This window comes from Tachypleus tridentatus, chromosome 4 (assembly GCF_004210375.1).
Source record: "Tachypleus tridentatus isolate NWPU-2018 chromosome 4, ASM421037v1, whole genome shotgun sequence".
Lineage (NCBI taxonomy): Eukaryota > Metazoa > Arthropoda > Merostomata > Xiphosura > Limulidae > Tachypleus > Tachypleus tridentatus.
The window spans coordinates 62,835,999-62,852,067 of record NC_134828.1 but is presented as its reverse complement, the minus strand read 5'-3'; the positions used below and the strand labels follow the sequence as shown (position 1 = coordinate 62,852,067).

General features: G+C 29.7%; 1 protein-coding gene across 7 annotated transcripts in view; it reads right to left on the bottom strand.

The window, feature by feature from the left end:
- LOC143249271 (lysine-specific demethylase 4A-like) overlaps window positions 1-13,930 on the bottom strand; it is a 71,862-nt gene extending 57,932 nt beyond the window's left edge. For 4 of the 7 annotated variants that reach the window (XR_013027702.1, XM_076498809.1, XM_076498811.1 and 1 more), the window contains exons 1-2: window positions 13,706-13,922; window positions 1,740-1,921 (exon numbers count right to left, since the gene is read on the bottom strand). The gene's annotated coding sequence lies outside the window, so the exon portion shown is untranslated. Of the gene's footprint in view, window positions 1-1,739; window positions 1,922-13,705 lie in introns of those variants that run through there. The other 3 variants (XM_076498810.1, XM_076498812.1, XM_076498813.1) reach the window with 3 other exon arrangements.
- Between the last annotated feature and the right edge of the window lie 2,139 nt (window positions 13,931-16,069).

Genomic DNA, 16,069 nt, shown 5'->3' with positions numbered 1-16,069 from the left:
ACTTTAAAAATAAACTAATCTGATATCATAAAAATTTTATCCTATTTGGTAAACATAATTCAGAAAAAAATCATTTTGAAGAATACTGCAACTCAGTAAAACCATAATGTATTTATTAAAAGTAAAAACACCATAACTTCAAACAAGGAGCCAATCATCAAGACACCTTTATATTAAAACTTAAGCAATCTCTCCGTCTCAGTCATACATTTTTTTTTTTTATGTCATATAGCACATACATGTTCTGCATCTAGGTAAACTACTTGTTCATTATGATAATCCTCTGTATGTTATTTAAAATTAAAATAATATTAACTGAATGGAATTTGGTTTTGAAAAAGTACCAGCTGGGTGATAAACTAAAATAATGAATTATCTATGAGAACTGATTACACTGATTAATGCCACATCAAATAATCTATTAATCAAAAATTATAATTAAATTCATGTCACAAAATTAATCAGTTAAATTAGTGTTTTTGATAATTACTATTTCAAATTATTCCAACAATTAAAGTGATCATAACAATGTTGTTCAGCTTAATCACTTTGTGTCATGACCCACAGACATAATCAACTATTCACAATTAGCATTTCCAGTTATTCAACTGTTGACGTATCAGAAAGTCAAGATAAAGCACCCTATTATCCTACATGCATCAGTATGCATTTACCATGCAAATGTGCTTAGAGAAATCCTAAAATACATCTAGCTTTTAAGTCTCTGAAGTAAAAAAGGCCATTTGGGAAGAAGGACTTCAAACTATTGGAGAAGGTGGGATAACACAGAGAAGTGAGAAACTTTGCAATGCTTAGAATAATGCTTCATCGACAGTTATTTAACTAGTAATCTGTTGCTTAACCCAAAAACAAGGAACATAACAGTTCAAACTACTACCTCTTATTTTGCATGTTCAAATGTTTTCATCAATAACTATACATGAAGTTTTTCAACTGGTTACTGACATAAGAATTATCAAATACAGTGATCCGTTATTAAAAGTGAAAATGTTACGAAATTTCGTTCAAATTATCACAAGTAGTTTTCACTAAAGAAGTTTTTATTTTATGCAATGCACATAATGGTAACATAAGCTTCTACAAATCAGAGAACACAGTTCTTATCTCCTATTTAGTGTTCTTAATGTAATATTAAAATAGATTATGATTAATTTATCTGTATTTACCTTGTTTACCACCTTAAAATAATATTTACAGGGTACTTTGCATCTAATTAATGAGCATCACATCAAAATTAGTTGAGTGAAAATCTCATTACAGTATTTTTGAAAAAGCCAATACATACCTCTAAAAGAAATGGATACTGTACCAACTGTTTTTTTTACAAAGATTTCGCTCACTAGATACTTGGTTCTGCAGTTTTTTGTAAGCTTTTACTTAAAAGCTTTTTTAAAAATCAAATTTAAATATTATATTGTGTATACATAACATAGTCATCAAAAAATGCCATTAGTATTAAATTTCAAATGTTTGCCATTATTTTCTAAGGATGACTTAAATAGAGATGATACATACACTAATACCAGTGAGTGTTACAGTTGTACATTATTCTCTGTGTAAAGGTACTTCAATGAAGGAAAGTTCAAATGTGTTATTTAAAACTTTATATAGACTTTCTACGATTTTGTTAAACTTTGAGAAAACAAAGAAGTGATCAAGATTAGACTTGTTTGTTCAGTTCAATACCCTATATAGTGTAAATATACATTCTATCTTACCTATATCTAAATGTCACCAAGTATAGGCTAGTCACTCTGTCAGAGTATGGAATCTCGTATCTCTTGTGTTAATGGTGATGTGGTGCATTCCTGCAACCTCTAAGCTCAGAAAACACAAATGCTGCTAGCCACTAAAATCAAATCATTTTCCTCAAGACAATATTCTTTGTATTGAAAATTGCCTAAACAAACAAGAAGGAAAATACAAATAGATTCACTAAATTAATGTGTACATTATGGAGACTAAAACTTCTTACCCTACACAGTTCATAAACATGGAATTAATTGCATATGGTTATTCAATTATCTAACTGAAATTATTTTCAAAGACATTTTTACTCAAAATTCCAACTAGTTTTTCATTTATGATGGATGTTACATGTATTTGGAAAATTCCAATTATTTCAGCTTGTAACATCACCAAAACTTAAAATTGGAATTTTTATTTTTCTTCTTCTTCTTCTTTTTTTGAAAGTCAAAGACATTAACACATTTCTATAATAATATTTCCCCTTGAACTATTCTAGATAATACTGTGTTGATCTACCATTTATATCTTAAGAAAAGAAGTAAACAGCTAATCACTTCATAAAATGTAATATGAAGTATAACTGGACTACACCATGTTGTTACTGATATTACAAGCATGATACAGTACCAAACTTTGCTCCATGTTCTTTACTGGGCTTGATCCTTATAGGCACAACAATTTAACATTATGTACAACTGGTTTGAGCAGAAATAGAAATAACAAACATCAATTCTATAATGATCTAATATATGAAAGAAAAAACATGTATCCAGCATAACTCACATTACATGGCTGACATCAGTATTGACTCTAGCCCCACTAAATTAGTGTAGTAATTAAATTAATACATGCAAGAAATCAATTATATTAATTAATTCAGCTAATTGTCAAGTTATACATACAATGTCACAAATTGACAGAGATTATTTTTGCATTCCTCAGAACATTTTCCTAGAATGGCTATTGATTTTATTCTGCCTACTTGTTATTTTCAATAAAATACAGATCATTACCAATAAACAATAGTTGTTATTGGTAATAGAGCTGCAGCACTTTTTGCTACAGCATTTACACATAGATTAGAATGATCCATTAGTTTTGTGATCCAAAACAAGGTTAAAAGCCTGCTCTGTAGTTAAGATACATTAACATATTTATCACTTGACCTTCTAAGTTAAACTTCAAACTTTTGAAAGAACATTAACAACGTACATATTAATACAACTTTTACTCTAAAATGCTTGGCAAAATACAGTTACCTCATTTTCCCACATATTCTTCATGAGTATTCACCAAACATTTTGTAACAAATATGTAAAAAAAAATCCTTCCTGTAGGTTTTGCTACACTACAGTTCATATCACCCTATTCACATATGAAAGTTGAAAAACCTTTCAAATAAAGCAAACTTAAGGCTCTGACTGATTTACAAAATATACTTAAACTGAATGGTTAGTCAAACATTTTTATTTCTGATACAGTTAAAAGGCTTATTAAAAGGAAAATTCACACCATTTTCAAACACGACATACATCAGTGTGTAACTTGGCCTATCCCATAAATTAAGTTTCAGACTTAAAAAAATTGACTTACCAGTTGTACAATAATCAGGTCTACAAAGTAAAATTCAATACAGCTTTCTAGGACAATTAACCTTACAGTGCCCAGATGAGAACACTTGACTATCAAATTTTAAAAAATATTATAGAAAATAAACATGCAGTAAGTTCACCACAAAAATAAACATTTCAGAGGTTAAATTTATTTAATAAAAGTTTATTTAATTTCTTATACAAAAACATATTTAACAACTGTAAATTTTGATATTGGATTCATTGTAATATACTCTAAACAGAAACATTAGTATTTGTGTATTTGCTGAAATTCCTTAATGTTTAAAGAAACTGATTCACCAGTTCATTTGCATAAGACCCTTTTTTTTTTTTATCTATGTAAATGTTTCCAAAGTACTAATAATAATTATCTCATTTCACAAGCACAATGAGAACCACACAAAGACACCAAGTTAATAGTGCATTTGCAGATAAACTGCAAAGAATAGTACTGAAAAGCAAAGCAACTATAATCAAATTTCTAGTTGACAGAAGTCTTGAATTACATGATGACACAACAGTGCCTTGGTCTCAAAACAATGGTAACTATTTTGACCCTTTTCTATGTGAATATCTCCACCAGATAGAAATATAGTTTTTAATAAATTGACACAATTCTTAGCTTTAAAAGAATGATTAACAACACTTGCAACACATCGGCAGCTAAATACTTCTCTATCAGTATTGCCTAAAGTAGCTCATACTGGTCAATTTACCATAATTATATGCTATTAAATAATCAATTAACAGTCATTAGTTAGTAATAAATGGAATGTTTACTTGCATTTGTTCCAACAGAAAGACATGATACAAAATACACTTTCTAATGCAGTTATGGAATTTCACAAATCAAATTGCATTAATATTATGAACTGCCAATGACATTTTTAAGAAGGAAATTCTGCAGCTGAGTGGATATGAAATGCTGCTTATATTTAGTCAATACAGCAACAGCTGAATACTCTAATGAAGCAGTAAAGTATTTTGACACTAAAAATCATTCTATAATTTTCTCTCAGCTTCTTTTCAAAGATGACCAAAATTGAAAGATGTCTTGTCTAAAATGTTTATGTTGTGAAAAGCTTGTTAGAAATCCTGTGCTCTGTAAACAATGATGCAACCAAAGTGCTGACACTGAAGTACACAGAAATTAATAAAACCTAGACTAACATAGCAGAATCAGACACCCAACTATCAATTACAGTTTATCCACACAAATCTTTAGTCAATGCTCTTTCTGTGTGTCATATGGAATGATACTTTAAGCAACATGAAGAAACAAAATTTTACAAGATCAAGGCACTAATATGTGCTTTGTGGTACAAAGTTATGAAGAATTACATTCATATTTGTCTTTACCATAAAATGTGGAAAATTTTACTTATTCAAAGGAAAAATCAAGTCACTGATATAGTCCACAGAATTCTCAGATAAAACTAATTTAATGAAAGCAATGGAGAGAAGTCTATCAGAACAGGATGACAGAAGTTCAGTACTGCTACACTCATGATCATTGTAGAGACTCATTATGAAAAAAAAATAAAGCTTACACTCAGATTAATGATATATTTAATTTTCTAACTCAGTACAAAAAACTAACTGAAGTTATAATTAGCCATATACTTTGTTGCTTTTTATACAAATTATCTTGAAAAAGACTAATGTAATCATATCTTCCAAACTTTTTACTTCAAAAACTCTAGATAGATAAAATATCCATGATGATGAGAAAACCTACTTGTAGAGAAAATTATACATGTAATAATGGAGAGAAACAAACAAGTTAAAATATAAACTTTTATCTACTGTGCCTCTAGTTTTTAAGGAGACATATCTAAGTGACAACAACAGGCCACATCCATCACATTCAGTCTTTCAAAAATGTCAATAATTGTTCCTACATTTGCTGTTAAATTACTTCTAACTAATAAAAAAAAAAAATACAATTTACTATATACAGCGAGACCTGAATACATTCAAGTAACCAGTTTCTAAACATTTAGACATCAGATTGTTACTTTGCCAGCATGAAAACTCTGCTTGACCAGGTATACAAATTACTTAGCCTATTTCTAGCTTGGTTAAAAAGTCAAGTAAATTATCTTGCTTTTAGGACATTATTTTGTACACATGGCAATATTTCATATGCTTGATGACAAGAAACCCACTTGAATATTAATGTATCTCAGAATGTCTGGTATGGGTATTAACACTTTTATTAATAAAACAGAGAACAACACTTCAACCTTCCTAGGTCATTTCCAGATTAACAAAGATGTTAGGAAGGTTGAAACGTCATTCTCTATTTTATTAGTAAAAGTGTTAATACCCATACCAGACATTCCGAGATACATTAATATTTCATATTCTATGCTGCATACTTGAATTTAAAGCTACTTTGCTTGATTCACTAAATATCTCAGAAAATAGTAAAAGCAGGAGGTTCTAATTCTTGTTCAAGCTTGTCAATATTAGTAAGTTGAAGTTTTAATTCATAAGAAACTAAAGACATCATCCTTGGGAATCATAAACACCTAATTTTAAACCAAAGTTGCATTCAACATACCAGAATTTGTTTTTATGAATACTTTTAAATTAAGAAATTAACTAATGAATAATAATAAAATTTGAATTACAATTTATAATTTGATGCAAAAAACTTACTGATATACATTAATAAAATAGTAGTTAAATAAAATTGTGAATGTAAGTCCATAAATGTGATGCTATGCCATCTGACCTATATACCCATAGCAAAATCTATCATAATAAGGTCATTTGATTAAGTCGTTCAGCTATAACTACCATTTTAAATGTTTTAGCAATGATATTTTACAAACTTTTTTTTTCATATTTTCCATGAGTGTTAAACAGTTCAAGCACCCTGAAGGTCTTGAAAGAAAGCTAATTTAAAAATTGCATCCATTTATTAATAAATTATAACTGCTACTAAGGAAACAAAATGCTAATTTGTGGGCTCACAGCTTGCTCATAATGTAAATATGGTGTTAGAGCCAATGTTTTACTTTTTTGGCCAATCTCTCTTTTCAGTTAAGCTACTTGCATAACAAGATAAAAGTGCATATGCCACAACCATTTTAGACAGTACCATTAAAAAAACTTGGTTAACTTTATTATCAATGCACATCAGTAAACACAACACCAAAACACATTTCATAAGGATATATTTTAAAAATATTCTTAATCTGGACTTAAGCAATTTTTCATTCAAATATTTTCTTCATTCTCTTCTAAGGCTGTCAGAAAGGCTATTCAGAAGGTTAAACAACCAAAACACAGAAATGTCTTACAGAAAAAACAAATGCAGGGTGCAGTGTGTTATTAACAGGAGTGATAGTTTACAAATTCTCCACCTTCCTTAACTCAGACTGTGGTACTACAGTGGCAATCCATTAAGAAATAACTGAGGTAAAACATCTTCCATTTTAATTTTATTCCATTTGTTTTCTTTACACCAAACACAGAGAAACTTTATTTAATTTTCAAATCTGGTATATGACAGATCTTCACAACTTATGACTATGAGTCTCATTTGGCATAAATATAAGCCACATTGCAATTACTCAATCAAAATTGCTCAAATTTCACAAAAAATATTTGTACACACCTATGCAAAAAGTCTCAAGTAAAACTACAAGGAGAAAGAATGTGCAGACACAAGACACATATTGGTTAGGCCAAGCAAACTAAATTAGCTCATGATTTTAAAACAATCATGTGGTGGATGGTTATTATTCACTACCAACTTTTGAACACAAGTATGCTACATTTTAAGAAATTATCCTAACTGAAGAGTGTTTAGCATCACATGATATTAGCTTAAGCAATTAGCATCAATAATCATGCTCAGTATGGAGGAAATGTCAGGAAACTGTTAATCTAAATTCCATAGCATTAGTATACGGAAAGTTAATAATACTGTTTTAGAGAGGAAAAATTTCCACCATATACTTTAATGAATCTGGTTGATTCTATAAAGGTCTGTTCCAGTAATAGAACTGCAGTTTAAAGCTGTATATGTCTAACACACTTGTAATGTTTAATAATTTACTAGAAATCAGATCACATTCCATTAAAAAAAAAAAACAGAATAAATGTTGTTCTTTCAGTATTTTCTGATGGAATTTTAAAATAAATGTATGTCTGCAATAGACTTCATATGATTTGGTCAGATATACATATTTTAAATAATGGCAAGTACTTGAATTATAAGGGCTGGTTCCAAGTGTTTTGTTTTAAAGTTTAGTTTAGAGGATGGGACAACCTAGACAGAACATGTTCCTTGGTCTCCTGAAATTATACAACATAGAATGATAATCATAATCATAAAAAGATGCTTTATAAGTGAACATTGACATGGATAACTTGTACCCACAGCTCAGTGCCAGAACACTGGCCCTTTTAGCTGCAAGTCCTATGTTAACACTCTCAAGCCAAATCATGTGACTTCTATGTACTCATTTAGTCTTTACAGATTTAATTATTCTAAACATCAATTTAGCATGTATGTCTTCACAAAATCTGGCAGTCTTTCAGTGAACAAAAGTCCTTCATATAAAAAAAATCATTTTTAGTGAAGTACTGTTAATAAAATAAGGATTTGTCCATCAAAATACTGAATATTGTTTTAAATAGTCCATGTGCAAAGCAATTTTTAGGATGAGAAAGAAAATATTTTTCACCTAAAAAAAATCTCAAATTTCTTCTGTGTAATTCCTAAAACCTCCTAAAAATATTTCAAACATTTTTAAGTACAACTTTGTATTTTATCTGTTTTCTCTACCTTATCTTTATATGGGATGGTAAATTTTACAAACTTCAAAACCACCAAAAAAAATCTAAATTACACTTATTATTTCAAAATTTACTTTAATTTGTAACATGAAACTACATTCATTTATTCCAAGTAGCATTATGCTCATAATAGTATACATCTATTTATAATTAAATGTTATTGTTTTATTGCCATATTTTACCACAAAAAGACCATTAAGTTGTAAATCACTGGAGGCATGTGCTTTGTGAAACATTATTATTTATTTGCTTAATCTTACCTAACCTATAATTATTCCTACTTTTATATTTTGGATGCTTTGATAATAATAATGAATAAATAAGAAAAACAAGAAATAAAGTACTTATGTAATCTTTTTTATTGTTATTGATTGCTGATAACACTTAATATTACTTTTTCTTTTCTTTTTTATACTAATGATTGTAATGCATTAAAATTGTACTTAAATAATGCACCAAAGAAAATATAGTAATAGCAAGCAGACAATTTTCCCTTACCCTTAAAATTTTTCTAGCTTTCTAGCTATGCAACAATAGCTGTTACAAATTCATCCAAGCTAGCCATTAATGTTCTCTTGAAATAAAACTTCACTCTGAGTGAAGATGGAACTTATCTATTAAGAACACAATGTTATACATCATTTGTTAGATAAATACCTTGGCCTTCTATTTTTTATAAAATATAATTACGTGTAAGAGAAAACTGTTAAGAAATCCTAAAGAAGAGAATGTGACACATGGGTATGGTAGAAGTGGTGCGACTTTTTATTTGATAGATTTGTAACCCAAATAACTAACGGTTATAAAAATTATGGTACGTCTGAACAACGACAATTTTATAGTAATTTACATTTAATTTGATAATTACTCGAGCAGTGGTGGACAACCAAGAGAAAATACCTAGAAAAATGTGCCATGTGCAAAATACTAGGGGAAATTTTTTTCCAAATATTGCCTTGTAGAATTAGGAACTTGAAATATACACTTTCAAAATACATATTAACAGGCAAGCCAGTGACATTTATGAAAAAAAGAGGAAAAGGTATATAGCCTGGCACCAGAGGTGCCACAGCATGGCGCAGCCGCGCCTGACTAGGGGGTCCGGGGGCATGCCCCCCTCAGGAAATTAAAAAAATGGATGCTATTTGGTGTGATTTGGTGCAACCTGGGACATAATTTCTTTATGTTTTTTGACATTGCAATGTTGGAAAAGTACACAATATATATCATATAAATTAACAAAAGGAAATTAAAAGACTAAATCAAACTAATAAAAACTATAACTTTCATTTACAATTTTTAGCAGATTGATTTATTCTTTTAATTTGCATTCATTTTTTAGAAGATATATCAAAATATCTAAAATTAACAAATAAGTAAATAAATGAAATTTAAGATTGTTTATTTGCTATTTATTCAGTTTAATTTTTTTCTAAATCAAAATATATTAGTAATATGAGTTAATAAAGCCAAAATAACTCAGTAAATATTTCAAATACAAATCATTTCATTATTATCCTTTATGTCATCAATAACATCATCATCATCAACTACTGGTATGCTGCCAATTAAATGTTTTACAGTCATTGCCAATAACTACTTCTCTGCTGCATATATTCCATACAATTTTCAAATCACATAAAATTACTCTTTTGACTAATCATGAATACCTACAGTTCAAATTGTTCATCTATGCAATCTTGTCATTATACTACTGGTACCTTAATGTCAGTGAATTTTCCATTCTTTCACAAATTGACAATACAAACTAAAACAGCATATGAAGGAAAGCTATGACATTGCTTAAAAATTCAACTACTGATATGGTTCAATATTAAACTACTGATATCAGTGATATGCATCAAAAATTAAATTTTGTACAGTCACTGACATCAACAACTACTGCTCTGCTGCATGTATTCCATTAAAATTTCAATTTACTTAAAATTACTCTACATGACTACCTACAGTAAAACTTGTTCATCTATACAATCTTGTCAGTAAATTACTGGTACCTCAATATCAGTATATTTTTCATTCTTTCCCAATACAAACTGAAACAGCAAATCAAGGAAAGCTTTGACATTGCTTCAAAATAAAATTAATGATATGCTTTAAAATAAACCACTAACACTGTATGCTGCAGATAATAATAAAATGTTTTCAGTCACTGATATCAACTTCTGCTCTGCTGCATAAATTACAGTCAAATTTCAAATCACTTAATTTCCTTTAATCAATCTTGGCTACTTTCCTCTTTTTCGAGACAAGGGTTTCCAGTGCTCTCTTCCGAGCTTTTTTTCTCTCCTTCTCTGAATGGGCAGCTCTCTGTGCCTCTGCAGCTTTCTGGACTTTTTCTTTAGCCAAGGTGGCTGGGCCAGATTTCACAGAACCATAGTCCTCAAGCCTTTCTGCTCTTTTCTTCTGATTCTCCCTCAGCTTTGAGGTATACTTTGAAGCTGCTGATCTAATGTCCTTACACATTCTCTTGTCTACAGGATCAAAATGAACATCTTTCCTTTTAAACATTTCAATCGCTGTTGTTTCTTTGGAGTGTAGAGAATATTTTATCGTCTGGTATGCACACGATACCAGACCATGAGATGAAATGAGACTGCCTCCAAGATGGCGATCAGATTTTTTTTTCTGCAATAAACATTGAAAAAAATACGATTTCTCCTCAAAAACCACCTACCCGGCCCCCAAATCACTCATATTTTCTCCTCGAATTTACACGAATCTAGTGGGTGATCGTTGGCTGTTTGAAAACCTCGGAAATCCGCATTTCAGCGGAAAAAAGGCACGCATGTATTAGAGATTTTATACTATACTAATTGGTATAACATGAACAAAAAGCAGTTTAATAAAATTTCAAATGAAAGACAGTAAAATCTTATGTAATGAATAGTAAAGGATACCTGTGGGAGGAAGGTAAAGGTTCAGGGTTTTCTGTTGTTGTTTTTTTTACACTCATGACACAGTCACTTTAAATTTCATATTAGATACTATATACTTTTATTTTAACAAACATAAATTAGACAACTTCCTAAAATTAATACCTACTAGTCAATAATACTGACTTAAAAATATTTAAAAATAACTTTTGAAGGCATTATGCTTTCCTCTTGCAAAACTAATACTTTTGTGATTGTAGACTGCCATCAGTTAATTGGGTTTTGCACTTGTCTAGATAATATGATTCAATATGACATTTTTGATACAACACTAGATAATGATTACTTTAAAATATCCTTCTTTTAATGAATGTCAAAAATTAAATAGCAAGTTAACTTTTTTTTCATATGATATAGCCCAATAGGTGAAAGAAAAATATTTGATACCACAAATTAAAAATATATGCTTTTTATTCAAATTAGTCAATCTTGGTTATGCAAAAAACTGTCAATTTCATGCTCTGTAATGACTAAAGAAGTAGTATATCATGTGTGCACAAGATCATACAACTAGCTAATTAAATATAATCATTTTAGCATGGAATTGACAATCTAGATAGCAAATTACACTACATCAATTTACACACAATGAAACAAGTCTTATATAAAATAACTGGTACTTTTAAGTTGCATGTGAATAATCAGCATTCGTATAGCTTACTATAAACTAGAAATAGATAAATTATAATATTTGCTAGCTGCTTAACTGATTGTCTCATTAACTCTTTTTCACTTGGTCACAGGTCAAAAGCCATGTCATAACCTTTGTTGACTTTCCTAAGTTTTTCATAGTTAAGAGTATAGAAAATAACATGAAATATAAAAATCTTACTAAATACAAATGTTTGAAATATATTTAGGAGGTTTTAGAGATTATGAAAATAATAGTTGGGATTTTGAGGATGAAATTTTTTCAGTCATAACACAAAATCACGTTGCACTCAGCTTAGTAACAAAACAGACTTAATATTTTCACAAATAAATCTTTAGAAAATTTTGTTAAAGATATGATTTTTTGTGTACAAAATAATTATAATCTTTACTAAACATCTGCAAATTTTATTAAGGTACAAATATTGTATCAGAACTTTTAGATTAAATACTTAATGCATAATGAATTAACCCCTTTGCCTTGGGCTCTGTATAATATGTAGGTTCGTATGCATATTAGTTAGATGGACAGTAACTTACTAAGAGCACCTTTTTAACAGTCAAAAACAGCCTTAAAAGCCTTACCATAACAAAGGCAATACTAACAAGTTTGGTAGTAATCAAGCTAAAATTCCCCCCAAAGCCAAACAAATTAAAAAAACAAAAAAAAACTTAAAATTGCCAAAGCCCATTTTACAGATAATTTGACTTAACAAATGTAAAAGCAATATTTTGATTCACTTAGATACTTAAAATAATTAAAAATATTAATAACCAGAAACACTAATTTCAATTACTAATCTTATGCCAATATTTAATCATAATTTTGACAAACTGGAAGAATAACTGAAATGATAAATATCAGAATCACAAATTATGATTAATTAGTTTATATGAAACTAATTATATAATTATTGCTCATAGGTAAGCAAACTGCACAGATGTATTTCAACAGGCTATGTACATTTTCTAAAAAAAAATAAAAAATCACACATTACATTACACAGGCATATAACTATACACACAAAATTCTTTACGTGCCACGACATTTTTTTACTTTCACATACATCAGTCTGTCAAGTGTTACAAGTATTAATGACAATACTCTATTTTTTAATATTTCACCAAGCATATCACTCTAACTATGGAGTTAAGTATTCATATTATAAATTATTGTACTTTTGTTACTTTCAAACAATCTTGTAAGGTGATCTGACCAAATACTGGGCATATCATGATTATAGCAGTGTCATATTCACAATTCATTTTGTAATTTCAAAGTATAAATACTACTAAATATATACTAATGGGATTTTCACATTTTATTTCAGTTTTTTTTTTCTCAAGGACAGTAGAAATTCTTGGACTTGGCAATGTCTTCTACTTTAAAGTTCATGAAAATATTATTACATTCTAAATAAAATGTCATACAATTAAATTGTTCCAATTTATAGACATTTAACATAATGTCAACGTTTACTTTGGTGCTCACGTCACTTACAACCTTATCAATACACAGAATACTTTATATTTTCAGTTTCACTAACTTGGTCCTTAGTTTCACAATACAGTATCGTGTATATAGTAAAGTGACACTATGGTTCGTACGAGAGACAAGTCACTGCTTCCACTTAGAGGGTAAAATCTTAATACATCAATTTTATCATCGTGATAATGTAATTACAAAGTTATAATTGTAAGATTTTATTGAGTTGTCTTTCATCCAGTTAATCATGCTTAGTATTAGTAACATCTAATAGTACTTAAAAAAACTATCATTACTGACTACTTATTAAGCCTAATAGTAATGCAACCACATATTACTATAGATTATTAGATAAACTTGGGCTTACTTAAGCCTAACTTTCTTAGAACTTAATAGAACTAAAAGCATTTTCTTACCAAAATTTCTGTTTGTTATACTTTACATTCGAAAAGCAATGAGACAGTAGTAATTCCACAGACACACGTTTGTTTGAACTCGTTTGCTAAAATTTTAAAGAAAAGTATCATATGTCTATCTCTGCGTGACACTTAAAATTTATAATTAAAACATCCATTTTAGTTTGACTTTAACACTAAGACTGCCTCATACCACAATCAAAACACCTTGTACAAAATATCAAACCCATTTGCTGAAAAATAATGCCTTGGAAGCATTAGTTAATTCATAAGCTATTTTTCATAAACTAGTTCCAGTGTAAAACAATTGAAAAGTTTTACTGTATGAAAAGTTATCAATTTTATTTATTTTAATTCCACAAACAATAATTTGTAGTTATAATTAAATGTTTATTTCACAAAAGTATTACGTTTAGAGGAATGTCTTTAATTCGTTAGGCACTTAGCGTATTGATACGTACGGATTTGCGTTGTACTTAATAGTAGTGTGCAGAAGATATTTAAATCACGTGATTTGTTTTGGAAAACTGTTAATAAGTTACTGACCTTAATTATTTTCGTACGGGTGTATTCTTCGTATCTAGTTTTAATTAACTGAGATGGTGAATAATTCTGTCGGCTTAATGTTAAAGAAATCACTCATAATAAGATAATTTTAAGCCATAGTATAACATCACTCCGGGTGGGGGGGGGCTCAGCAGACAGACCGATGTGGCTTTGCTATATAAAAAACACACACAAACACGTAACATCACTATTCTAAGGCCCTAGGCTTTTCAACTTATCGAGAACCCCTCGAGGTTTAACTTCTACGTGCAGTACATTCATAGTCGTAGTTTGAAGCCCCGGGCTTCAGACCGGTTAACCCATGCCTTATTCCGGAATTGCCACTTGCAAAACAGACACATCAAGCATCGCCGCGAGAACGAGGCTGAGAATTTTTACGAGTAAACAAAGCAGATTCTCTTCATTTATTCCACTTCTAACTATTGCCATTACATAAGTCACCAAGCAATTAAATATAAAGATCCACAAACAAATATGACTTATCACACCTCACTTCTTTAGAAAAAAAAGGGGAGAAGTAAGGCTCAGTGGTGTACTTGTGTCTTTTAAGATGAAAATAAATAGGATAATTACGGTCCTATAGGTGATGATACAAGCATTTTCAGCCAATATCATAGTTAACAACCAGCTCTATATTATGCATCTGGCTGTATATGAACAAACCTATTCCATATAACTTCGATCTGTCCTCTCTCGTTATATTCTGATGTTTATGTTTCAGAATATAGTCATAAAATCCAAGACTTAAAATAGGATAAAATACAAACATCGGAAGAGGTTATTGTGATGAGAGTGAGAGTGCAGATTTGGTTTATGTGGATTTTTAAAAAGCATTTTACAAAGTGCCATATAAAAGGCTTATCAAAAATTCTCTCTATTGGTTTGCCAGGTAAATTAGCTAATTAAATGGAAGGTGGTTGTAATAAATGGAGTTCAGTCATACTGGGTTAATGTTAGAAGTAGGGTACTTCATGGCTCAGTCTTATGACCTTTTCTCTTTTTGTTTACATCAATGGCATAGATAAAGAAATGGTCAATAAATTATTTATATTTGCTGATAATATTAGGGCACTTGGTGTTGCTAGCTATGAAGAGGATGTCACATTTAGATTATTTAGTTAGTTGGGTTAATAAATGGCAGATGGGTTTTAATTATAATAAGTGCAAGGCAATGCATGCGAATTATAAGTATAGTTTGGATGGGAATAACCTCAACAATGCCATGAAAGAAAGTGACCTTGGTGCAATGGTTGATCAGCCAACCAAGAAGTGTACTGTTGCTAGTGGGAAGGCAAATAGGATTTTATGTTGTATTTACAGTAAGATCAGGGGCAAAAGATTGAACACAAAATTCCAAATTTGGCTTAACGAGTGACCTAGCCAATTAAATTATAACCTGTTTAGACTCGTATTCAAAATTACTGTTAATACAATATATATCAATAATTTTTGCAAACCTATATGTGGCGCATGCTGTATGTTTATAACAACGTAAATCAATTTTCGGTGACAAATAATTAACTTTTAAATAGGTCATAGAAATTTGCAACACCTTATATAGTATATCCGTATAGATTTTGATGTAAAATGCCCAATTAATTTTGCTGTAGGATTGTGACACAATGATAATAATATTACGGACTAATTGGCAAGATTTGGTTTTTGTCCATGATAATAAAACACTTATTTTGCTTATCATCAATGTTTGAGTGGTATTAACTATTGAAATTGGAGACTGAATGTTGTTTTGCAATTACCTTTTGACAATTCATGGCTGATATTAAGAGTAAATATGTG